At 40.4% G+C, this 25,183-nt stretch overlaps 1 protein-coding gene across 1 annotated transcript in view; it reads left to right on the forward strand.

The window, feature by feature from the left end:
* Positions 1-8,592: 8,592 nt before the first annotated feature.
* The window catches only part of SLC16A1 (solute carrier family 16 member 1), a 32,727-nt gene continuing 16,136 nt past the window's right edge, over positions 8,593-25,183 (forward strand). Inside the window, exon 1 of the mRNA XM_043460224.1 lies at positions 8,593-8,837. The gene's annotated coding sequence lies outside the window, so the exon portion shown is untranslated. The remainder of the gene's footprint in view (positions 8,838-25,183) is intronic.

Here is a 25,183-nt window from a genome sequence, read left to right on the forward strand (position 1 = left end):
TTCATAGCCTATTCTTTCCCAAACAAGCTTAAAACAGAGACAGGTGAAAGTGAAGTCGCTCAGTCGTGTCCAACTCTTAGCGACCCCATGGACTGCAGCCCACCAGGCTCCTCCGTCCATGGGATTTTCCAGGCAAGAGTACTGGAGTGGGTTGCCATTTCCTTCTCCATCAAAACAGAGATTACTGATATTTAAAATAAACAGAAATAAATTTTACAGTAATAATGTATTGCTTTTTGACAATTCTCGTCATAAAACTTAACTGAATCAAAACTCCATATATAATTTGAATATAAGAATAAAAAATTCACTTTTTGGGATTTTCCCAGTCCAAGATTGAACTCATACCTCTTGCACTGGCAGGCGGATTCTTTACTCCTGAGCCACAAGGGAAGCCACAGGCTTTCTTAATTCACCTTAAAACATAACCTTTCCTTCTCTCCCCTCAGCTTTGAAACTTAATTTGCTTTGCTGACCTGAGGAAAAGCTCTATATTAAAAAAATGTATAAATTACATCACAAATGTTCATATGGCTATCTAATACTCTCAAGATACTTCCTGAATCCTCTGACTTTTGCATTCTTAATCATAGACAACACATTAGAAGTTTGGGATGCCTGAATTTTAAAGTACAAAGACTGCATGCATTTTTGTTTGAAGTCCTTAAAATTTCAGGAGAGCCACTTACAGCCTAGAAGAGTCCTTCCGTTGGATGGGCAAGGCCTATAAATATGTAATGTTTTAAAGAGAGAGCAGAGATCTAAGTCTTCCAGAGGAGGAAGAGCAAGATACGGAACTTAATTATCAAGTCAAAGCTTTTCCCAAGATAATCATGTGCCCCTGGGAAGAAAATAGGAAACAAAACATTACACTTAATTTGGATTTGGAGGTGGCCTTCCTAAGCAATTTATTAAAGTGTAAACAATAATTATGTAGAAAGAACCTGGTGAATAAATATAATTATGAGACTTATTAATTCACATTAATTAGTGGGGCAGTTAAACTGGATTACGTAGAGGTTTGAGTTATATAACAGAAATACTAAAACTACTCCCTTGTTAGTCTACCTGCTTTTCTTTCATCTCCATGTTATTCTGTATACAGCTCACCTGCTACATGGAGGAAGCACTTTCCATGAAGAAACGGCATGTACAATGGCTAAGGCTCAGGGGTGGGACTATAAACAGTCATCTATTTCCTTCCTGCCTCTTATCTTCCTCATCCCCATCTCTCTCTATGACCTCAAAACTTTAGATAAACGAAATAGTCCAGCACTTAAGAGCACAAAGCTATGAATTAGACTAAGGTTTACATCTCAGTCTTATAGTAATTATAAGTGAAAAAGTACTCACTTTCTGATGAAGCATAAGAATAGCTTAATAACATACATGTAAATTTGGGGGAAATGGGATGAGATTTTCCTAGATTATTGGTGGAAGGTCTTTCTTAAGCATAGTTGCAGCCAACAAGGAACTCCTCCAGTAAGTCCCAGAGTCCTTACCTCACTTAACCCACCGGATTCCATAAGTGAGCCTAGTAATCAACATAGCCTGCATTATATATTCCTATGTTATGACTAAAGCATATTTGGGCTGTGTTTCATGCATATGTCTCACCTGGGCTGGTCAATGAAATGACTACCAAACCAGAGGGGATTCATATGAAGTTGGAAGGCTCAAAGATTAATTTATCTTTTCATTGGAAACAGGAGCAAAAACCTCATTATTATTGTTTTGGCCTAATGGAACAGGAACGACAAACATAATCTTCTACGTGGATGGTACTATGTGTTGCCTGTTTGCAATTTATGGTTTTGTGCCTTTTGTTGTTGGCATGTAACTTCTTCAGATCCTGGTTCCTGGTGATGTGGTTATGGCAAGCATCCCTGAGACAAAACAATGATGGAGTGGTGGAAAAACAAAACAAAACAGTTGCAGTAGAATGGTATATTCTGAGCTTGGTAAGAGTTAATATACTTCTGGTTTGGGAACATTGAGTAGACCAGCTATTCTGGAGGTAGGTATCATGGAACAAAGGATATTCCACTACAAAATATTCCAGCTTCCTTTTTGCTACTAGATTAGAAGTGGTAAACAGTAAGAGGCATTATGTATATGAAGACTTAAAGGGGGCACTCCAAAAGCAAGATAAAATTAAAATCCTCAGTCTGAGACCATGAGTTTGAGACACTAGGGAGAAAATAACTCATCTTTAAGCAGTTGGTTTGGACTACAGGGCTGAAGGCTGTCCACTGCAAAGAATGAAGCAGACCATTTCAGTTACTGTGGCCATGGTGTCCAAAATGGAACCACAGACCTGTGACAGGAGAAAACTGTGGATGAAGTTATAAGGCAAGCCACAGGGTCTCTTAAACTTGAATCCTGATCTGCCAAAGATCATAATGGAAGGAGATTCTCCTCATAGGGAGGGGACTGTCAAACCTTTGTCACGAAAACTTGTTCTAAGATTTTCTTTGAAGATCTTTCTTAAATCATCACTGACACCACGGGGAGGACTTTGGGGCACGGAAGGAGCACTCCCCCTTTTGCCTGCTTCTTAAATACTTCAGCAGAGACCAGGCTGGAACAGACTAGCCTGCTGCAATATTTGTTTGCCCTGTTCCCCATCTGCCGACCCATTACTCACTTTCTAACCACCCCCCACCACAATTTTGTTTTCCACTTATTATTAAAAAGTTTGGAATTTAAAGAATTCTATTTTCTTTGAATTACTGAATAACATTATGTAGAAATGTCAGGTAAACTTGTACTGTTAGTGCTATATGGGGAAATGTTTCATTTGAAAAACATGAACTTGGATGTCTAGATGGATATGAACACTTTCTCCATGCTGCTCACCATTCTTCACTATCTTGGTGGTGGTGGTTTAGCTGCTTCAGCTGTGTCTAACTCTTGAGACCCCATGGACTGTAGCCTGCCAGGCTCCTCTGTCCATGGGATTTCCCAGGCAAGAATACTGGAGTGGGTTGCCATTTCCTTCGCCTGGGGATGTTCCCAACCTAAGGATGGAACCTGGGTCTCCTGCATTGCAGGCAGTCTTTACCAAATGAGTTACCCAGGAAAGTTTTTACTATCTTACAGTGAGCTAATTACCTTTTCTTAGTCCTTGAGGGCTTTTTGATTTGAATCTTTGATTTAGATGAAACATGACTGAAGTTCAAGGGTAAGTACAGTGATGTTTCAATAAGCAGACTAACAAAACATGAATGAACAAAAAATGAACAAAACCTTCATTTTGGGGTCTCCAGGAAAACCTCTTTGCCTGATTAATACGAGGAAGCTCTGTGGCAGAGGCCATTTCCCCAGCATCAGTGAGGCAGATCCTCAACATTTCTTAACTCCTCTAAGTCAAACCCTAAGAAGGTAAATCCAGAAGTGCCACCTTACCTGTTCCATGTTCCAAGTTTTCCTGTGTGAGAATTCTCTTCTTCTTTGAGTGGCTGATGATGTAAACATTTACCTTATTTAGGAAAACCTTTATATCTTATCCAAAGGAGTATGGCCTTATTCTATAATCACAAAAAATAGGCCTGTCAGGGTAAAATACAATAGGCATGACGTCTGAACTCCTTGGTCGGGAGAGGCTTTACTTTATTAATACACAGCTCAGAAGTAGCGTTGGTAGCCCCTGGACTTCACCTGGACACAGGTGTCACAGGTCCTGTATGGTGCAGGGCACTGTGGAAGATTCAGGGTTCTCAGAGGTCACCACAGATTGAATTCAGTGCTTTATTCAAGCCTCATCTTGTACACCAGTGCAGCTGTATCAAGGTCCAGTTAGAACAACCAGACCTGGCTCCCCAGCCAAGTGGATACATAAGGCTGGTCATTATGACCTAAGAGGCTTCCCTCTCCTGCACACAACCCTCTCCTGACTCACACTAGGTTTGAGGTACAAATGTTCAGGAGTTCCAGCTGCCTGCCTGCTGCTGTTGGTTGAAGGCCATAAGAAGAGTCCAAGTACTCACACTGAAGGATCTCACAGCATGGAACGTAGGTGCCAGGACACCCAGAACTTTCTGGAATATACGTGATCTTAAAATTTAGCTGTTCAAAAAGATGTCCCAACATCTCCACCTTCAATTTAGCTGCCCAGAGATTCACAACTATTCCAGATTCACATAAGCAAGGGTTGGTTCCCTTTGAACTTTCTAGCTTCAAAGGCAGCTTTTATAGCCAACAGATTTTTGGTAGATTGTTTAGCTCTACCAGAGGTAGAAGCAACCTAGAACATGGTCTTCCTAACATGACCTTCAAAGTCTATTGATTAATCTCCTATAGTATTAATAAGTCACAAATGACCATTTCTACTCATGTATTTATAGCCTAGGCTAAGTCGCTTCAGTCATGTCTGACTCTTTGCAACCCTATGAACCATAACCTGCTAGGCTCCTAGGTTCATGGGATTCTCCAGGCAAGAATATTGGAGTGGGTTGCTGTTCCCTCCTCCAGGGGATCTTCCCAACCCAGGGATTGAAACTGCATTTATTTCTCTCCTGCATTGGCAGGTGGGTATACTGAGAACCAAATAATGACTATTTTCTGTTAACTCCAGACAATGTTAACTGTGTGACTTTGGGTTACTTAACTTCTCTACTTAACTTATCTGCTACCTCTGTAACTTTGAAAGTGAAAGTGTTAGTCGCTCAGTTGTGTCCAACTCTTTGCGACCCCGCCAGGCTCCTCTGTCCATGGGATTTTCCAGGCAAGAATATTGGCATGGATTGCCATTTCCTTCTCCAGGCCATCTTTACAACCCCAGGATCGAACCCAGATTTCCTGCATTGCAGGTAGAGTCTTTACCATCTGAGCCACTGGGTCTGTAAAATGGGATTATAATAGTACCTAGTCCATAGCATTTTTATGAGTAAATGAGTTAATATGAGTAAAGTGCTTAGATCAATGCCTGGCATATAACAAATATCCCCTAAACCTTAGCTATCATCAATTTATTGGTATTATTATTCCCCTACTCTCAGCCCACCTGCCTAGAAGAGGGAAGGGCGGGAGGGAGAGAGGATAGAAGGAAAGGGACGGAAGGAGAAAGGAAAAAAGGACAGAGTAAGCTCAGGGTCAGCCAGGGTCAAGAAAGTAGACAGGTCTGGTAAATATGTAGGACCATGCCTAAAACAAATGCTTGCTAGGAAAGATCATAATCAGTGATGTAAATTCTGAAGATCATCAGCCGAAACCAGCCTGTGCTGGCAGAGGCAAGAAGCAGGAGACAAGTCACATCAGACCACTGAATGGAATGACGATATGGGGAAAGGACTTCGGAAAAAAGAGCCTCACCCAATTTGGCTGAAATCAAATTGAATTAAGAGGATAAACAGGTCAAAAAGGAATATTCTTCTTCCCCATTTGTATAGTTCTGCAAATTTCTCTCCCCATATTCCCAATTGAAATACTATAAATTTTAAATGGGGGAATGTTTTTAATCTATTAAGTATTCTTGTGTTTTAAAAGAATCCTTTCCTGTTATTTCCCATCTCACAGAAATGATGGAATAACTGAGGGAATGGAAGTGAAGTATGCAGCTGAATTCCAGAAAAAACACAGTAATCTTATTCTTCTCCTTTTCCAGATAATAAAATTGAGTAGCTTTCTCAGTCTGAATAGTAACTAGTTGTTTTGAACCTTCAAATTTTGCATTTCTCATTCTATTACTAATTTGTGAAGTTATAACTCTTACCTTGAAATCTTCAGAGGTTTTGCTCACTTATTAACAAGCTTGCAAACAGTCTATCAACCTTTAAAATAGAAAAGTCTATCTGGAAAATTTTGTGATAAAGCCAAAAGCCACTAGAGAGCACCATACCTTCTCTGATTTTGCGAGACTCTGTGACAAAATGCTTTTATCTTAAAAATTCCTTGGTACAATAACCTTTAGCCTAGATATCTGGTTCTTCTGATCATGCCATTTATTTGACAGGTGGCCTCAGAAAAGTCTTTTAGCTTCCCTGGGCCTTCATTTCCTTTTCTGTAAAATTAGGGAGTTATGGTAGATGATCTTCAATCTCCTCTCAGCTCTAAATTTCTGATCTTACACTTACTAGTTTACCTCTTCAATGTCTCATGGATTAATCAGGAAGAAAACCTGGCAGAAAAGCAAGAATTTTACCTGTATCATTTCATCGCTTTTGCCAGCTCACTCACCCCATTTTTACTTTTTCAGCTAAGAATCTTGGAGTTGCCTTTATTTATTAATTGGAGAATAATTGCTTTACACTGTTGTGTTAGTTTCTGCTGTACAACAATGTGAGTCAGTTATAAGTATACATATCTCCCTCTCCTCCCATCCTGCACCTCTAGGTCATCACAGAGCACCAAGCTGAGCTTGCTGTGTTATGTATCAACTTCCCACTAACTATCTGTTTTACACATGGTAGTGTATATATGTCAATGGAGTTGCTTTTTATCTTTGCCTCTTATAAACTTTGTGAAAAAATTAACATTTCTAGGGCACTTTCCAAGTTTCACCAGTCATTTTTGCAAATACTATCTTACCTGACTGTCACAACAATTCAGACTGATGGATACTATCTTCAAATTATCTGGTTAAAAAAACAGGCCCAGAATAGGTCAGTGAATTAATTGCCCAAAGTAACAGGGATAAGTTCAGGGAACAAGTCTTTTGAGTCCAAAGCCTATGTTCTTTTCACAACATTAGAAAGCCTACTAGGAAAAAAAAAAATAGCCTACTAGGGGCAGATCCAGATTTTATGGGGCTTGTGGTATATATATTTTTGGCGGACATCTTCAAGAAAAGGAACACAAAAGTACAATACATCACTAAGTCATTCTGTGACTACATTGTTAGGACCAAGCGAGGAACCTTTAGGGTTAATCTTTAGCATTCAATTTCACAGTTTCCCCTAGTTACACATTTGTTTAGTTCTTACTATATGCCAGACACTAAAGTAAATATTAGTTTTATTATTATAACAACCTTATGAGGAAGGTACTGTCCTTGTTTTACAAAGCAGAGAATGAATGAGGCTCAGAGCAGGGGGAAAATGATTTACCCAAGGACAAAGATGTAGGAAGGGCCAAGTATTCAAGCTGGAATTCAGGATCTGATCCTGGGTCCATATTGCGAATCTACCACACTATGCTCCTCCTACATTCCACTGTTCAGGTCCTGACCTTCATATCTGAACCATCCTAGTTTGTTTTCCTAACTCTCCTACCATCTACCCTGAATGCTGCTTATAGTCACAGTCCTGAAGTGCTGCTGAAGTCCTGACCAACTGAAGGACCTGAAGAGCCTTCCTTTGTATTTATCAAAGGTAAAGAGCAATTATTGCTCATAAGTAGCACTTGGCTGTAGATTCCATGCTGTTTTCTAACGTGTTGAACTGTTACTGAAAACTTTTTCTTGCATGAAACAGAGGCGGAGTGGGTGAGAGGGAGAACTACTTGGAAACTTTCAGAATCTTATCCCTCAGGACCCATTTCATTACAATCTAGGTTCTTCATTTGCAAAACAAAAAGCTGAACCACTGAGGATATTAAAGAGAATTAAATAAGGAGGGGTGAGGGGAGGAGAGGAGGGCAGGCTTCCAGTGCTGGTCAATGTTGGTTTACCTCCATCTGACTCGACCTCCCCCCAAAATCTCTAAGTCAGGTATCTTGACCCATACATTTCTGGTACTTCTCAAAAGTCTCGGACATCAGAGGCACTCCATGTTTATTCAATTTGATCACTTCAACATTATAGGGTCCTGAGGATAGTTCAGGTGAACTGCTAAGTATATAATCGGCCCTTCAGAACCGTTAGCTATAATTATATTTTGTCCCAAACCCTCAGCGTCCATAAAAATTTGGCCTCTCTGCAGTCTCATTTCTTCGTATTTCCGACACACAGATCCTTTCGTGGGACCAGTGTCGCCACCGTCTGACCAGCTTTCTCCCGACTTCTGTGTTCATACCCACCATTCATCAAATGTAAAAAAGTTCCATAAATTCTCTTATCAAAATCACCAAAAGCCCTTATGAGGTTGCCTGTATTACTGTTGCCATTTCAGAGAGCAGGAAGCAGGACCTGAGGATTTGAGTGACTTCCCCGAGGTCACTGAACTCAAGCAGCGAGGCCGCAGCCCGCGCTCTAAACTGCCGGCTTTCAGCCTCTTCCCGGGACCGAGAGGCACCCGCATCCATTCAAACCCCGCCCAATCCCTCATTTCCAGTCAGCTCCCGGCTTCTCCGCGCACCATCGCCCCCCACACCTGAGTCAGGCCCCAGGCAGGACGCCCAATCCATCCTTGGCGGTTTTCCCCTTTTCTCCGCCAGAGACTAAGGGTGAGATCGACGCTGGTGTCCCAGATGCGAGTAGGTCACCCCGAGGTCCTCCGACGGCGGGCCGAAGGGGAGACTCCGCAGAGGAGCGCGGCGATAAGGTCCCTGCCGCATAGCGGGGGCGCGGCGCGCGGGTCTCGCCGGGCCGCGGGTCACGTGGCGGGAAGGGGGGCGCCAGCGCGCGCGAGCGAGAGAAAGCCAGTGAGCGGGCGCGCGCCTGAGAGCTGTGGAGGCGCGAGTCGCGGTTCGGGTGTAAGTGTAGGGGGGAGGGGGCGGTGGCCGTGAGGGCCAACTCCACCCCCTGTGCGCATGCTCCGGCCCCGGGTTATAAGGCAGCCTCGCGGGCCCGGCCCGACAAAGTGCTGGCGAGCTGCTACGTGACTAGCCGGGCGCGTGGGTGCCCGGACGAGCGAACTAGGCAGCCGGCGAAGGACGCGACCTGGACCGTGGGCCCAGCGAAAACTCCAGCCGCGCCGCCGCGTCACGCTCACGCTAGGCGCCGCGAGCCGCGCATAACGGTTAGTTGGTAACGGCCGGTTGCGTGCTTGGCGGAGAACCCGCGGTGCCCTTGCTCCTCCGCGTGTTTGGAGGGAGCCGTGGGGGAGTGGAGGGCTTGGTCTCCGAGGGAGCGGGGACGGCCGGGCTGGGGCTTAGGACCGCAGCAGCCACGTGGCCTCGGAGCGCAGCGTTGCTGAAGGAGACCTTGAGGCGCTGGGGACAGCGCCTCTCTCAGCAGCGCTGCGGCCCCGTTGTCAGGTGCGGGCCACCGGCCTGACCGAGGAGTTGGGTCGTGGTGCCGGTGACCTTGGGAAAGTCGCTTCCCCTCTAGTCTTAATTAGGCTCTTCAAGAGATGCTTTTGATCTGGAAAAGGGACGACGTGAGGTTGACTCACGTGGTGCCTTCAAGCTGCTGGCCGCGTTCTCCGAGGGTAGGGATTCCGGGCGGGAGTTATTTTGGACTCGTGGCACGCCCGCCCTAACCTCGGCCAGCCAATCCTTGTCCCACCTGGTGACTTGCGGCAGTGGCTCGAGGGAGCTGCAGTCCCCGTAGCCAAGACGTGACTGCAGGGTTTGAGTGGACTTTGCTGAGGGAACATTGCAACTGGCAGACTCCCGGAGTGGTACTGACGGGAACTCTTTGTCATTCAACCTGTGGCTGCGGAACGTCCGCCGCAGCGCCCTCACTCTGGGACTTTAAGGCGGCCCTGAGGAGAGGAGTCTGAAGCATAGCATTACACTTGGTATGATGCTCGCTTTTTGTTCCAGATACATACTTTCTCCCCACGTGTGTTTTAACATTTCATTTGTCATGACTCAAATGCGACAAGCCGTTGCCAAAATTAGTTTGTAATTAATCTTAACCGCCAAAAAAGTGCTATTTGAGTCAGATTCCTAGTGTGCTATACTTGGCATCTGCTCTGTCATAACTAGTTTTGAGACATGTTTTTCCAAAAATTATTCTGGTTTTGAAATAAAATGTGGACATTTAAGTGTCCTGATAAAACAAATGTGGGTATAGTCACTAGGGGAATATGATATGGTGAAGTCTGAATTGTGAGTTTTTTAGAGTGTAAGTAGGAATTAGCCATTAATAAGCAATTTTGATGGCTGCTACCAGCCCAGTGAGGTGAGGCAGAGAATATGTATTTTAGTGTAGTTTTTTAGTTAGGCGCTAAAAATACCCATAAGTCCGATTTTTATGCCTTAGGGTACAATTTTGCCTTCAGGTTGCCATAGAGAAAATATATATTTTAAGACATCTAGCTCTTAAAACATGTATTGGGTATTATTTAAACAAAAGTTGAACTTTAGTAATTAATTCAGGGATTGGATGCTGTTCTTTCATTGGACTGCAGTAACCCTTGTTAAAAATGCAAGTTAATGGTCTGGGGAGATTTTTATAGCTGAATAGGTTTAAAGGTTTAGTTGTAAGCTTAACATAATAGGCTATAACATACCTAAACAGATTAAAAAGGAAAGAGAATCATGTTTCCATAGGATGAACCAACTGATCAGTGTTTAAATAGTTTACATATCTTTTGACATTTTAAATATTAATTCATATAACTCCAGAAAGCTAGTCAGTTTTCCTTATTTTATAGATTAGGAAACTGTAAGAGAGGTTAAGTGACTTCTCATCTTAGTTCTGAAAACTTCAATGGTTAGGTGAGAATTATGTGACTTTTGACTCCCATTTAATGAGCTCAGCACTCCTGAGCTTTCTCTAAAAATTATAAATATAGGTATGAAATGTGTGTGTCTGTGAGAGAGAGAGAGAGTCACTCAGTCGCGTCTGACTCTTTGCGACCCCATGGACTGTAGCCCACCAGGCTTCTCTGTCCATGGAATTTTCCAGGCAAGAATACTGATTTTCTTCTCCAGGGGACCTTCTCGACTCCGGGTTGAACCAGTCTTCTGTATTTCAGGTAGATTCTTTACCATCTGAGCTACCAGGGAAGCCCTAGATATGAATTATCTTATGCCAAAAAAGTTATTTTGAGTAATTAGTAACTTCCCAACTTATACTTTCGTTCTCACTGTGTTTTCCATCCACTTCATAATATGCCTTCCTGTGAAGGATTTAGGTCCCTGCAGATGTCTACATGGCCTGTTGCATTTTGTTAGAAAAAAGGATTAGGAAGATGGGACCTGATTTGTTATTGGTCCCTGGTGGCTCAGAGGTGGGCTACAGTCCATGGAGTCAGAAAGAGTCGGACACGACTGAGTGACTTCACTTCACCAGCCACTAGGATTCAGCAAGAACAAATTCTAGCCCTGGAACTTACCTGGTGGTCTAGTGGTTAAGACTCCATGCTCCCAATGCAGGGGGCCCCAGTTCAATCAATCCCTGGTCAGGGAACTAGATCCCACATACTGCAACTACGAGTTATCATGCCACAACTAAGACCTGGTGCAACCAAATAAGTAAAAGTAAAAAAAAAAAAAAAGACTCCGTACTCCCAATACAGGAGGCCCAGGTTTGATCCCTGTTTAGGAAATAAGTTCTAGCCCTATCATTCCTGGAGTTTATAGTCTAACTGGAAAGCATAATATATATTATAAATACGAGAACATGTACTCTTTATAAACAACTACTGAGTCTGTAATAGAGGAAGTAGAGGTTCCTGTGGGAACAAATACTGTATTATGTAGGTGTGAAACGACTCCCAGCTTAGTATAGAAGAAAGGTAGGCCTCTCCGAGGAAATGCTATTTAACTTGAGACTTGAAGGATGAATAGGAGTTAGCTAAAGCCAGACAGTAAAAGAGCATTCCAGATCTGAGTACTGAAGCTGCAGTCAGAATACAGGGTACATTAGAAAAACTTAAAAGAGTTTTGCTAAAGCATAAAAATAGAGCGCAGAGAACACAGAAAGATGGGAGTTGGAGAGATGGGCAGTATCAGATAATGAAAGGCCTTAATTAGTCATTTTAAGGAGTAGAGAAGGGACTAAGTAAAAAGATTTAAGGAAGTGCTCTTGAAGCTAAATGAATGAAGTTTAATGGTTATAAATGGGGCTGGGAATGGCATGATCAGACTGAATTTTAGAAGTACCACTCTGATTACAAAGTGGAGAACAGGTTGGAGGCTTCTGGAATTTTGTGAGATCACATTGATAGACAAGATGGACAGTAGGGGGAAGATGGAAGAGAGAGGGAAACCGACAGGATTCAATGATAGACCATATGTGGGAGACTGGGAAAGCCAGAGAAGTTAAAAATATTTCCCAGGTTTCTAGTTTGAGCAAATATGAGTTTGTTTTTTTTTCTCCATCTACCCAGTGTGGACATTAAGAGGTTATGTGACTAGCCCAGGCTGTTCAGCTTGTAAAGATTGGAAATGTCTTTTTGCAGTTATTGATAGTGATTTTTTCTCCTTCTATACAATTTATTGTGGCAACTTTCAAAACCCAGTTGAAGTTTCAAACAGCCATTAATGTTTCCTCTGTACTCCTACCTACTTCTCTTTGCCCCCATTAGATTATTGTGAAGCAAACAGATACAGGTATTTCACCTGTAAATACTTCAGTATATCCCTGGAATATATAACTCTTGGGCTTCCCTGGTGGCTCCGTGATAAAGAATCTGCCTGCCAATGCAGGAGACACAGGTTTGATCCCTGATGTGGGAAGATCCCACGTGACGCAGAGCAATTAAGTCCTTGTACCACAACTATTGAGCCTGTGCTCTAGAGTCTGGGAGCTGCAACTACTGAAGCAGTTAGGCTCTAGACCAGGTGCTCTGCAACAAGAGAAGCCACCACAATGAGAAGCCCGAGCACCACAACTAGACAGTAGCCTCAGCTTGCCACAACTAGAGAAAACCGTGAAGCATCAAAGACTCAGCACACCCAAAAATAAATTTAAAAAATTTTAAAGTAACTCTTCCTTAAAAAAATAGCAAGATGATATCACCAAATATCCAAGCAGTATTCAAATTTTCCTAAACTGTTTCAAAATAATTGATCAGTTTGATTTGAGATCCACATAAAGTCACACATTAGTTTTGGTTGGTATGTCTTCCCTTTTTTCTTATTTTCCTCTTAAGTTGTTTGTTGAAGGTACCATGTTATTTTTTCTGCAGTTTCCCTCATTCTGGATTTTGTTCAATGTGCCCCACTGGTATAGATTTAACATGTCCTAGTTTAACATGTTCTGTTGTATTTTCTGTAAACTGGTAGCTAGGTTGAGGTTTGATTTCTGAAAAAGAGGTATGGTGCGGTGGAAAGGGCAAATACAATTCATAGGTGATGGTGTGTATTTCCATTGGGGGGCATATGATGTTTGATTGTCCCTCATACTGCTATCTTGATGGCCTAATTCTGTTATTTCATTGGTGGTTTGCAAATGGGAGTTTAATTCTAACATTCCTTCTTAATTAAAAAAAATATATATTTATTTGGCTGTGTTGAGTCTTAGTTGCGGCACTTGGGTTTTCTATTTGTGGCATGCAGGCTTAGTTGCTCTGAGGTATGTAGGATCTTTGTTCTCTGACCAGGGATCAAGTCCATGTCCCCTGCATTGCTAGGTAGATTCTTAACCACTGGACCACAGGGAAGTCCCTCCTTCTTAATTGAGTAGCTAGAATACCTCTACAAAAAAGAGTTAGTTTGAATAGGAAGGGCAGGTTAAAAATTTATGTGCTTAATATAATATCATGAGTGAGAGTGAAGTCGCTTAGTCATGTCTGACTCTTTGCGGCCCCATGGACTGTAGCCTACTAGGCTCCTCCATCCGTGGGATTTTCCAGGCAAGAGTACTGGAGTGGGTTGCCATTTCCTTCTCCAGGGGATCTTCCCGACCCAGGACTTGCCAGGTCTCCTGCATTGGCAGGCAGATTCTTTACCGACTGAGCTATGAGGGAAGCACAATATCCTATCATATCATATTATACCATATAGATTGCAACACTATCTTTTTGGAGAAATGTATTTAAATGTACCGAGGTACATTCTCTTTGAAAGCCAGTACATACTTTATTAGAATGTTTTTTAGCATTTGTAGTTAATGTTTCAAATGGCTTTTAGTATTTGGAACATTTAGAATTTCTTTTCTTAAATTGGCAGGGATTCTTTTGGTCTTTGTTCTTTCTTGCAGAGCTTATCTGTTACCATAGGTTGAAGGAATTTCTGGTAGAATCACTTACTACCAAATCTAAACCTCTAGCTGTAACCAGATTACAGGTTTTAAATTCCTTGAGGACAGGGATTGATTACTCCAGGTAGCCAGGCTTAAAATCTGAGTCATTTTAATACTTCTCTAGTGGGCTCCTTCCCTACCAAATGTACTTAAGTGCTAACCCCTTCTTCCCTTGGTTATCTCTTATGTTCACTTTTCCCCATCCCACCCCACCCCTAGTTTAGGCTGCTGTCATTATTAGATTAGTACCATAACCTTTTAAGTTGTATGTTATTCATCTTTTAATTTGCCCTGAAAAAATTTTCTCCATTCTTTTTTCCTCTCTAATTTCTTCTCCTCCTCCTCCTCCCTCTTCCCCTTCTGCTTCCCCTCTTTCTTTTTGGTTGTAGGATCCATTTCATAATGGATTTATGGCAGAAAGACTAGAATAGATGACTTGTGAGCTGTGGTGTCTTGCAGAGAAGTGATTAAAAGAGCAGTTACAATCTTATTGAAATGGTGGTTTCTCTTCTGAGGTACATTGTGCATAATAACTACATGAGTTCACATCCACAACAGTGTTATTGGTTGCATGGGCTGAGTCACTGACGAGTGCTACTGACCATTTATGCAGAAACAGTGGGATCTAGCCCCTCTGGTTGTCTACACTAACTCTACTCATAACAGTGAATCTGATTTGATTACCGTGATTTAGCCTTCATATAAAGGCTATATATAGGCTATATATAAAGGCTTCATATAAAGGCTTCCTCAAAATATACAGGCTGTGTAAGCTTCATATTTGATCATTCATTGAAAAATATTTCTTCCCTCAGATTTTGCTCTTCTTATATAAATCTTGTGTAGATTATTGAATGAATGAAGACCCGATGACACTGTTTTAGTGTGTTGTTCTGGATAATAACAGAGCTTTTGTAAATTGCCTTATTGAGCTTTTGAAAACCAAAGCTTTTATTTTATTAACTTTCTCTTCTATCCCCCAATCAGGTTTTAACCTGAGAGATGCAGGTTGATACTCCATGTTGGATGGAATTCAAGGAGGCTATGAACTTGGTTGGGGAAAAACTTTTCATTGACCTCTATGTAAAATTTAGTATTTATTTTAACTGAATGTACACTTCCCATGTGGCTCTAGTGGTAAAGAACCTGCCTGCCAGTGCAGGTGATGTAAGAGATGTGGGTTTGATCCCTTGGTCAGAAAGATCCCCTGGAGGAGGGCATGGCAACCCACTCCAGTATTCTTGCCTGGAGAATTCCATGGACAGAAGAGCCTGGCAAGCTACGGTCCATAAGGTGGCAGAGTGTCAGACACGACTGAAGTGACTTAGCACATATGAATGTAGGCAGAATATAGTAGTATTGGCAGTCCCTTTGACTTTGTCATCAATAGAAATCACGTATCTTCATATCATGGTACACTGGTCGCAGCTCTCTTGAAATTGTTTAAATTTATTACTGTGGTTATTAGACTTACTACCAGGTTTTATATAATTTATTAGTTTAAAAAGCACATTATTATATCCAGTTTTAAGTGTTTTGACAGTAATACCTTTGTATACATTCAAAAACATTTTGATAAGGGCTTCATAGTTTTTATCAAACTGCTAAAGGAATCTGTGGCACCAAAAAAGCTAAGAACTCCTGCTTCTAACTCCTGTACTTCTGATGTGAGAATGAAGTTAGCCAGAACCCGTGATGCAATACGACATACAACTCATGATGTCACAGTTAAGTAAATTTTTTGGCCATTGACTTCTGTGGACTAAACCCTAAATCCTGACCTCACAAATGAGAGGAAACAAAGGGGGACTGCAGCTATGAAATTAAAAGATGCTTGCTTCTTGGAAGAAAAGCTCTGACCAACCTAGACAGCTTATCAAAAAGCAGAGACATCACTGCCCACAGAGGTCCATATAGTCAAAGCTATGGTTTTTCCAGTAGTCATGTACAGATGTAAGAGTCAGACCATAAAGAAGGCTGAGTGCCAAAGAATTGATGCTTTTGAATTGTTGTGCTGGAGAAGACTCTTGAGAGTCCCTTGGACTGCAAGGAGATCAAGCTAGTCAATCTAGAAGAAATCAGTCCTGAATATTCATTGGAATATGAATTCCAATTGGAGCTGAAGCTCCAATACTTTGGCACCTGATGTGAGGAGCCATGGACACATGGAAAAGACCCTGATGCTGGGAAAGATTGAGGGCAAGAAGAGAAGGGGATGACAAAGGATGAGATAGATGACTGGATGGCATCACTGACTCAATGGACATGAGATTGATCATACTCCTTGAGATCAAGGATGGAGGATGGCATGCTGCAGTCCATGGGGGTCGCAAAGAGTCAGACATGACTTAAACAACTCGACTAAACAACAGTATGCTAAGGGAAAATAAAATGACTTTCATAAATTGAGACAATAATTTTCACTTGTATTCGGGAACCATATGTTTAAAATTACTGTCTCCATCTCCTAGAGAACTACTTGATGTAGCAGAGGGCAGAGAAATGGCTTAACAATTACCTATTTCTAGGAAAATAAAACATTCACTTGAAAAAAAAAATTCACTTGAAAATTATGTATTTCTAATAAAGGAACCGATTATTATCTTAGAACATAAATTTATATTGTCAGCAATTAAAAAGGCTATTTAAGTTTAATTATAGTATATTTTGAGGTAATAATGCTGAGTTTTTTGATACATCTTTAGTGTCTAGTCTTAAAAAGCTTTGCAAACAAACATTTGAGAATGGTGGATAATGCTCTTAATGCCAAAGAGTACTCAGTTTTAATACTCTTATGTAGTTTGTACTAGTAAGACAAGTAAGAAAACTAAATTTGAAAAAAAAAAACAACTAAATTTGGTTCTTTGAGATAATGAGGGTTAAAGGTAGCACAGTAATGTTCAGACTCAATTCAAAGGATATTTACTAAACAAATATGTATATAATAACTTACTAAAAGATGAAGAAATACATATTTTAAAATATGGCTTGAAACTTCTAGGGTGAAAATAAAGCTATGAAATGAAATGTCAGCATATCACTTTGTTGCTTCTAGGTTTCAAAACTTTTTTTTTTTAATGTGAAACTAAGTATAGTGTTAATTATCACTGTGAGTGAAAAGTTCAACTCAGCCTTTTGCAAGAAAAGGAAAAGCTTTCTTTGTTGCTTATCTGTTAATAATTTGTAATTCTCCCCATTAAGCTTCAGAATACTGGTAGTGAAGTAGAGTCTAACAGAAATACCATTAATTGTATTCAAATATTCATTTATATTCAAAGTGTAACATAAATGACACTGTTTTGACAATATGTCTATTTATATTTTAACTCAGTCCACTATATTTCTTCTTTAGATTTTGGAACAAAATCTAAAAGGTCATATAATAATAAACTGAAATGGCCCACTTAGATATTGATTTGTTGAATATACATTTGTAGTGCTGTAGAAAACAACATATAAAGGTATTCCGAAAAATAGCCTGAAATTCTGCCAAGCAAAACCTGCTTTTGGAGGACACAGCCTCCAACTTTCTTAGTCTGCTGGAATCAAGTGAAAATGAAGCATTAAAGAAGACAAAATCTGCTGTAGTAATAACTCAGAAAGTGAGACTGATCAGGTGAGCTCTATGTGCTGAAACAAAATACCTTTTCTGCCTGTGTTTCTTAACACAGAAAGCATAACGTTCCAGAAAGCATAACATCACTGGAGGATTCTTTATTTCATATTTTTCCCCCACTATCAAAAACTGGGAAAGTCATGTTCTTTGAATCCTAACATCATTTGGTCATAGCAGAGGGATTAGTTGGTGGTTTTGTTTTGTTTTGTTTTGTTTTTGTTTGTTTTGCTTTGCACCCAGCTTCGTTCTCTCACTAGGATTCAAACCCTGTCCCCTGGCACTGAAAGCATGGAATCCTAACCACGGGACTGCCAGGGAGTTCCTTAGCTTTTTTAAAAGTTGAAACAATAGCTTCTGTCTTTAATTCAAGATCTATAAAAGCACACACCTAAGCTAATGAGGGAAATAGTTACTTACAAAGAAAGAAACAAATATGGGAATTATTCTCTTAGTTTTTTTCAGCATGCTAGCCAAGAAGCATTGAGTTAAGATGTCATAGAGGCCACTAATTTCACATGGCAAGGTATATTCAGAAAAACAGTAATGATATTAGTAGACTGAAATAGAATTTTAGCATTAAATAAACTTATAATTATGGTATTGTTAATGAAAAGTAATTTCATTTTTGTAAATTTCTAAATGCTTCTGTCACATCAGTATGTGGATTTGGAACACAGTTATGCTCCTTTCTTTGCTTTTGCTCCTGAATTGATCTTTAAGGTATACTAAAGCATTGGTGCCTCTTGTGAATATCAATTTTAATTATGTCTTAATAAAGAATTGATTTTACTAACTTAAAGCTTTGAAATATCCATGAGTTCTTTTTTGTTTTTTAATCAGCAAATAACTGTTTATTTATCCCACTCTGCTTGTGGGATCTTAGTTCCTTGACCAGGGATTGAACCCTGGGCCACAGCAGTGAAAGTGCAGCATCCTAACTACTGGCCTGCCAGAGTATTCCCCCAGAGAAGTCACTTTCTAATCTTTGGACATCCTCATTTGCCTCCTATCCCCATGCGTAAGCCCCAGTGTTAGAGTATTAAATGAAGGTGATCTCATGGTTTTTTGTTTAGGTAATTATGCTGCTATTTTCTACTGAGGTGGGGTAGTGCCCTGCAAGTTAGGAATTTGCAGTGAAAAGTAATAAATGAATTTGTCGGACTTCCCTGGTAGTCCATTGGTTAAGAATTTGCCTGCCAGTGCAGGGGACACAAGTTTAATTCCTGATCCAGGAAGATCCCACATGGCGTGGGGCAGCTCAGCCTGTGTGCCATACTCCAGAGCCCATGAACTGCAACAAGAGAAGCCACTGAAATGAGAAGCCCTCGAACCCTCACTCCGCAACTGGAGAGTGCTTGCACCTAGAGAAAGAAAGCCTGCAAGCATCTGAAGACACAGGGCACAGCCAAAAATAAATAAATAAATATTTTTTAAAAAATGAATTTGCTGCTACTTTGAGTAGATCTCCACCTTTACCCAAAGATTTTAGTTCATGCTCAGCCCTAAATTAATCCACAGACTTTTATATTGGAGCATTAGCTTCTTTTTTAATGTAGAAAAAAATGTTATTGTCTGTCTAAAGTAAACTTTACCATTTTTGACATACTGTTCTCAGAGTTCTAAATATTAGTGTGATTCTTAGTTTGAAATGCTTTTGCCAGAAAATACAATGAAAGATTGAAAAATAGCCTCTTTTATTTTTTACAATATGAATTAAAAACCTTTGAATTTTGTAGAAATTCCATATAACAATCTATATGTGTTCAACAATAGGTGATTTTTTTTTTTTAAAGTAAGGTACATCCACAGAATAGAGTAACACTATTTTTAAAAAATGTTACAGGGAATTCCCTGGCAGCCCAGTGGTTAGGACTTCATGCTTCCACTGCAGGAGTATGGGTTCAACCTCTGATCAGGGAACTAAGACCTTGCATGCTGCATGATGCAGTCAAAAAAAGTGACAGAACTAGGCACATATCAAAAAATGCTTCAGATATTGAACAGGAAAAGCAGGCTATAAAGCATGAAATACAATCCAATGCTTATTTTTTATCCTTATGCATGACTATCCTAGAAAGAAGTTTAAGAGAATTTACATTAAATGTAACTAACTTACACGAGGGCTTACACCAGGGCTTCCCTGGTGGCTCAGCTGGTAAAGAATCTGCCTGCAATGCGGGAGATCTGAGTTTGATCCCTGGGTTGGGAAGATCCCCTGGAGAAGGGAAAGGCTACCCACTCCAGTATTCTGGCCTGGAGAATTCCATGGACTGTATACTCCATGGGGTCGCAAAGAGTAGGACACGACTGAGCAACTTTCACTTTTAACTACATGAGGATGATAGAATGACAGGTATATTTAATGTTTCTAGTCACAGTTAAAGCGTCTGCCTGCAATGCAGGAGACCCGGGTTCCATCCCTGAGTCGGGAAGATCCCCTTGAGAAGGAAATGGCCAGTATTCTTGCCTGGAGAATCCCATGGAGGGAGGAGCCTGGTAGGCTACAGTCCATGGGGTCGCAAAGAGTCGGACACAACTGAGCAACTTCACTTTACTCACTAGTCACATGTATATCTTAAAGTTTTTCTGTAATAAGCACATATAACTTTGTCATTTTTTTAAAACTTTGCTGCTTTGTGTTTTCTTTATTATAAAGCAATGTATGTTCATTGGAACAAGTCAAACAACAAGGATGTGGAAAGAGGATGTTATCTCCCCTTCCCAACCTCCAACCATTGTAAAGTTTTATGTATACTTAGAACATACTTATTTAGTTTCCTTAATTTGTTTACCTGTTTATTTTCGTTCTTCCCTGGTATCTAATCTCTACAATGGCAGGGACATGCCTGTCTTGTTTACTGCTTTTCACTGGGGGCACTCAGATTTTACTATATGAAGGCAAAAAAGTGGTGTGTATCCTAATATAACGTTTGTTTGTTTGTTTTTTCCTAATATAACTTTTTAAAATGATTATACAGTCCTGTGATTCATAATTTTGAAAGTCTTAATTGCAATAACAATCAGATGAAATTTGATGATTTAGCATATTGACAATTGATCCTCTTGGGATCTAATGACCCTAAAATCCTGCCTTTGAAAGAATCTTTATTAACAAAGTATGCTTTTTTTATTGCATTAATAAAAACTAACACTTGTTTTTTGGGATGATATAGTTCATAAAGTTATACCACAGTTTATTCTTGGATAGTAGCAAGAGTGAAATGGGCAATAATTACAGTGTGGCACACAGGAAATTGTTATAGACAAGAGGATTTAATCTGCTACTATAGATTACTTTTCATCTTGAATGGTATATGTAATAGCTAATGAACGTCATGTTTTTCTTTTTGAAGTCAGTATCTACATATTATAAATATACACACATAAATATATTCTTTCCCTTTAAGTTTGCATGTTTGACCATTTGCAAATATGATCAGCTTCATCAGTTTTCTGTACTACTTATAAAGCTTTTATCCTGATAAAGCTTTTATCCTCATTTCTAAAAGATAGAAGAAAATTCAGATTCACCTTTGTAAAACTGGGTCACTATAGCAATATCAAAGAGCTACTGTATTAATATTAAACACTGTTGTTTCTGAAGAATTGATGCTTTTGAACTGTGGTGGAGAAGACTCTTGAGAGTCCCTTGGACTGCAAGGAGATAAACTAGTCAATCCTAAAGGAAATCAGTTCTGAATATTCATTGGAAGGACTGATGCTTAAGCTGAAACTCCAATACTTTGGGCACTTGTTGTGAAGAACTGACTCACTGGAAAAGACCCTGATGCTGGGAAAGATTGAAGGCAGGAGGAGAAGGGGACAAGGATGAGATGGTTGGATGGCATCAGCGACTCAATGGACATAAGATTGCGCTAGCTCCGCAAGTTGGTGATGGACAGGGAAGGCTGGCATGCTGCAGTCCACGGGGCTGAAAAAGAGCTGGACACACTGAGCAACTGAACTGAACTGAACTGTTGTTTTTTGACTGATCCTGGTTTCTTCATTTTCTCCCTTTCTTGATTAGCAAGTGTTTGAACCTGCACTTTGGAAGTCAGGGGAGGTCTCAAGGAGGCATCACTTCTCAACTTTGGGTAACATATCAGAGACTATATACAATCATTTGAGGAAGCTGACCATTAAACTTCCTTTTCCAACAACATATCTGCTTAAAATTGCTTTAGATAAAAAACCTGATTCGTAGGATGATCTGATCATGTAAATAATTTTTAAACCCATAAATAGTAACGAATGTTGACATTTTGGAGAATTATAAATATGTGTTAAACTAAAAGCAAGATTTAGAATCAATTTTCATGTATTCTGAAGCATTCTAGTTAGGAAATAGTTCATTTCTCTTCAAGGTTGTTATGTATGTATAATTTCTTATAATGTTGGTTGGGTTTACCTTGAATGATAAGAGAGATTCTTAAAAGTTCTTTATATGCCATTTGGTCAAAATCATGCATTTCAAAACTGCTGAGTGTTGGCCTAACCAGTTACAGTAGTATTTATCCTTTTGAAACTGCACACCTTGAACCCATACATATCTCTCAGATGGGACTGGAACACACAAACTCTGGTTTAGAACTATAAAGAAAGCTGAGCGAAGAATTGATGCTTTTGAACTGTGGTGTTGGAGAAGACTCTCAAGAGTCCCTTGGACTGCAAGGAGACCCAACCAGTCCAAACTAAAGAAAATCAGTCCTAAATATTCATTGGAAGGACTGATGTTGAAGCTGACACTCCAATACTTTGGCCACCTGATGCAAAGAGCTAACTCATTTGAAAAGACCCTGATGCTGGGAAAATTTGAAGGTGGGAGGAGAAGGGGACCGCAGATGGTTGGATGGCATCACCAACTCAATGGGCATGAGTTTGAGTAAACTGCAGGAGTTTGTGATGGACAGGGAGGTCTGGCGTGCTGCAATCCATGGGATCACAGAGTCTGACACAACTGAGCGATTGAACTGAACAAATCCACAATCTCTCAGCTGAAACCACATACTTGGCCTCAGGACTTAATGAAACGCAGGTTCTTTATGTTTCTGCAGAAGGAATTCAGCAAGAGGCAAAGCAATTGACAAGAAATAGATTTAAGTATAGGATGCTTGGAAGGATACAAGCGGGTAGGCAAGAGGCTCTGCCCCAGAACTAAGTGGGAAAACAGTTTTATTTAAGGAGATGAAGTGAAAGTTGCTCAGTGGTGTCCGACACTTTGCGATCCCATGGACTATACAGTCCATGGAATTTTCCAGGCCAGAATACTGGAGTGGGTAGCCTTTCCCTTCTCCAGGGGATCTTCCCAACCCAGGGGTTGAACCAGGGTCTCCCGCATTGCAGGCAAAATCTTTATCAACTGAGCTATCAGGGAAGCCCATTAAGGAGATAAACACTCCATAGACAAAGTATGGGCCATCTCAGAAAGTGAGATGCCCTGGGAGATACACACCCCATAGACAGAATGTGGTCCATCTCAAAAGGCAAGAGCAGCCCATAGAGTGTGGGCTGTATCAGAATGTGAGAGCGGGCCCCAGGAGATGGGGTGTTAGTTTTTATGGGCTGGCTAATTTCACTATGGGGGAGGATTATTCCATTGTTTTGTGGGGAAGGAGCAGGAATTTTCAGGAATTGGGCCACCACCCACTCTTTGATCTTTTATGGTTGACCTTAGAACTGTCATAGCACCTGTGGGTGTGTTCATGTAGCATATGCTAATATGTAACAATGAATCTGTAAGGATGCTCAAGGTCCATGAAGTTGAAACTTCTACCATCTTGGGCCTGATCTGTTCTAGCCAGTTTTTGTCCTGAACAGCCATGACCTTGTTTTAAAAGTTGTATCCTGGGAATTCTCTGGCAGCCCAGTGGGTGGGCCTTGGTGCTTTCCTGGCCGGGGTTTAATCCTGGCCGGGATTAAACCCTGGCCAGGGAACTAAGATCTTGCAGGAGGAAAAAAAAAAGCATATGCCCTGTCCCCGTCCCCCTGTCTCATTTTCTTTGGTGCCTTCTGCTTGTTTGTAGTTTTTAAAAAGTTTGTTTTGATTTTCTTTATTGTATTCCATTTCAAAATAGAAAAGGCAAAGGAGGTTTCCTAGACCTTGAATCTTGCAGTCTACCTTGGGGCAAGTCTTTCTGAAAGCCATGAAGCTGGACTGGGGGCCAGTTAAAAGAGCAGTAGATTGGCTACTTTAACATCAATAGCTTCAGTTAATCAGCCTTTCTGGATTTGAAAGTTTCTATGTGAATTTGAAACGTAAAACTGGTCTACATTTAGTAACAAATTCTTTTCGATAATTGGTTTTAAGTACTTTCTGCTCTTTTAAGTTCACATCCAGGCCATTGTCATTTTAGGAAATGACAATGGCTTTGTTTTAAATGTTGATGGAAAAAGTGTAGAGAACATAATGAATACTATTTGCAGGGGCTTTTATAAGTCTTCTGGAGTAGGGGCAGAGCATGAGGGATAGGAAGCTCAACTTTGAATTTCCAAATATTTACTTGCACAATTTCTGAGAGTTATGAGAAAAGGAGAGAAAGATAATCTAGAACATGGTTCTTGTCACCACCATCATTGCTAAGAAAAGTTAGGATTATTTACTGTTTCCTATTCTTTCCAAGTCAATTGATGAAGAACTTTCTTATTATCTTATCACTTAAAAAAAAAAATCTTCCTATCGCTATCTGGCAACTACTGGAGAGTCATAAACTAATAGCTATGCTAATAGGAAGGCTACTGTGCACTGTAAGGATTAAAATATAAAACTTTAATCTCTTTTAGCCTCTGGACTTGCATTCCCTCTTCTCATTGGGGTTCTGAATACTGTACAAGGAGGCCTGCTCACATATTTTACTTTTTGAATGAACCCTTTTGTTTATAGCTCAAGTTAGTCAGTTTGAAAGAAAATAGTTTCGATGATATTACACACTTTCTATTATGTACTGTCAGAATTTTTAAGTTAGGAAGGACAACCATTTTTTGGGTGGTGGCAGAACTGTTGAATCCATGTCTGGTTTTTTGAAGTGTTCTTTCTTTCAAAATTTGGATACTCTTATTTCTTATACTTATTTCCTAATGAATCTTTTTAAAGCTTCAAGTTTTAATTTTTACACAATGGAACAAGATATTATTAACTTGATGAGGCAAGTCTTAGTGACTAAAAATTGTAACTGCTATAACTAACTGGGACAAATCATAGCTGGCAACTAAGCTCAAAGTTTAATCACGTCCAGCTCATATTAGCTGTTCCAGTCAGAGCTTGATGTGTTAAGTGACTCTACCGTCTGTGTGTGGGTGTCTCTGTGTATAAACATTCTGAGGCAAATTAATCTTTTTAGTGCTGCTTTGATTGAAAAAATTCAAGTGCTTCCCCCCCCCCATAATCAGATGAAGAAAGTGAAGTGAAAGTCGCTCAGTTATGTCTGACTCTTTGCGACCCCTTGGACTGTAGTCCATGGAATTCTCCAGGCCAGAATACTGAAGTGGGTAGCCTTTTCCTTCAGGTGATGTCCCAACCCTCCCTACCCAGGTCTCCCACATTGCACATGGATTCTTTACCAGCTGAGCCACAAGGGAAGCCCAATTAGATGAAAGGAAAACTCAAAATTGGC

The sequence above is a fragment of the Cervus canadensis genome, chromosome 2 (genome assembly GCF_019320065.1).
Source record: "Cervus canadensis isolate Bull #8, Minnesota chromosome 2, ASM1932006v1, whole genome shotgun sequence".
Classification (NCBI taxonomy): Eukaryota; Metazoa; Chordata; class Mammalia; order Artiodactyla; family Cervidae; genus Cervus; species Cervus canadensis.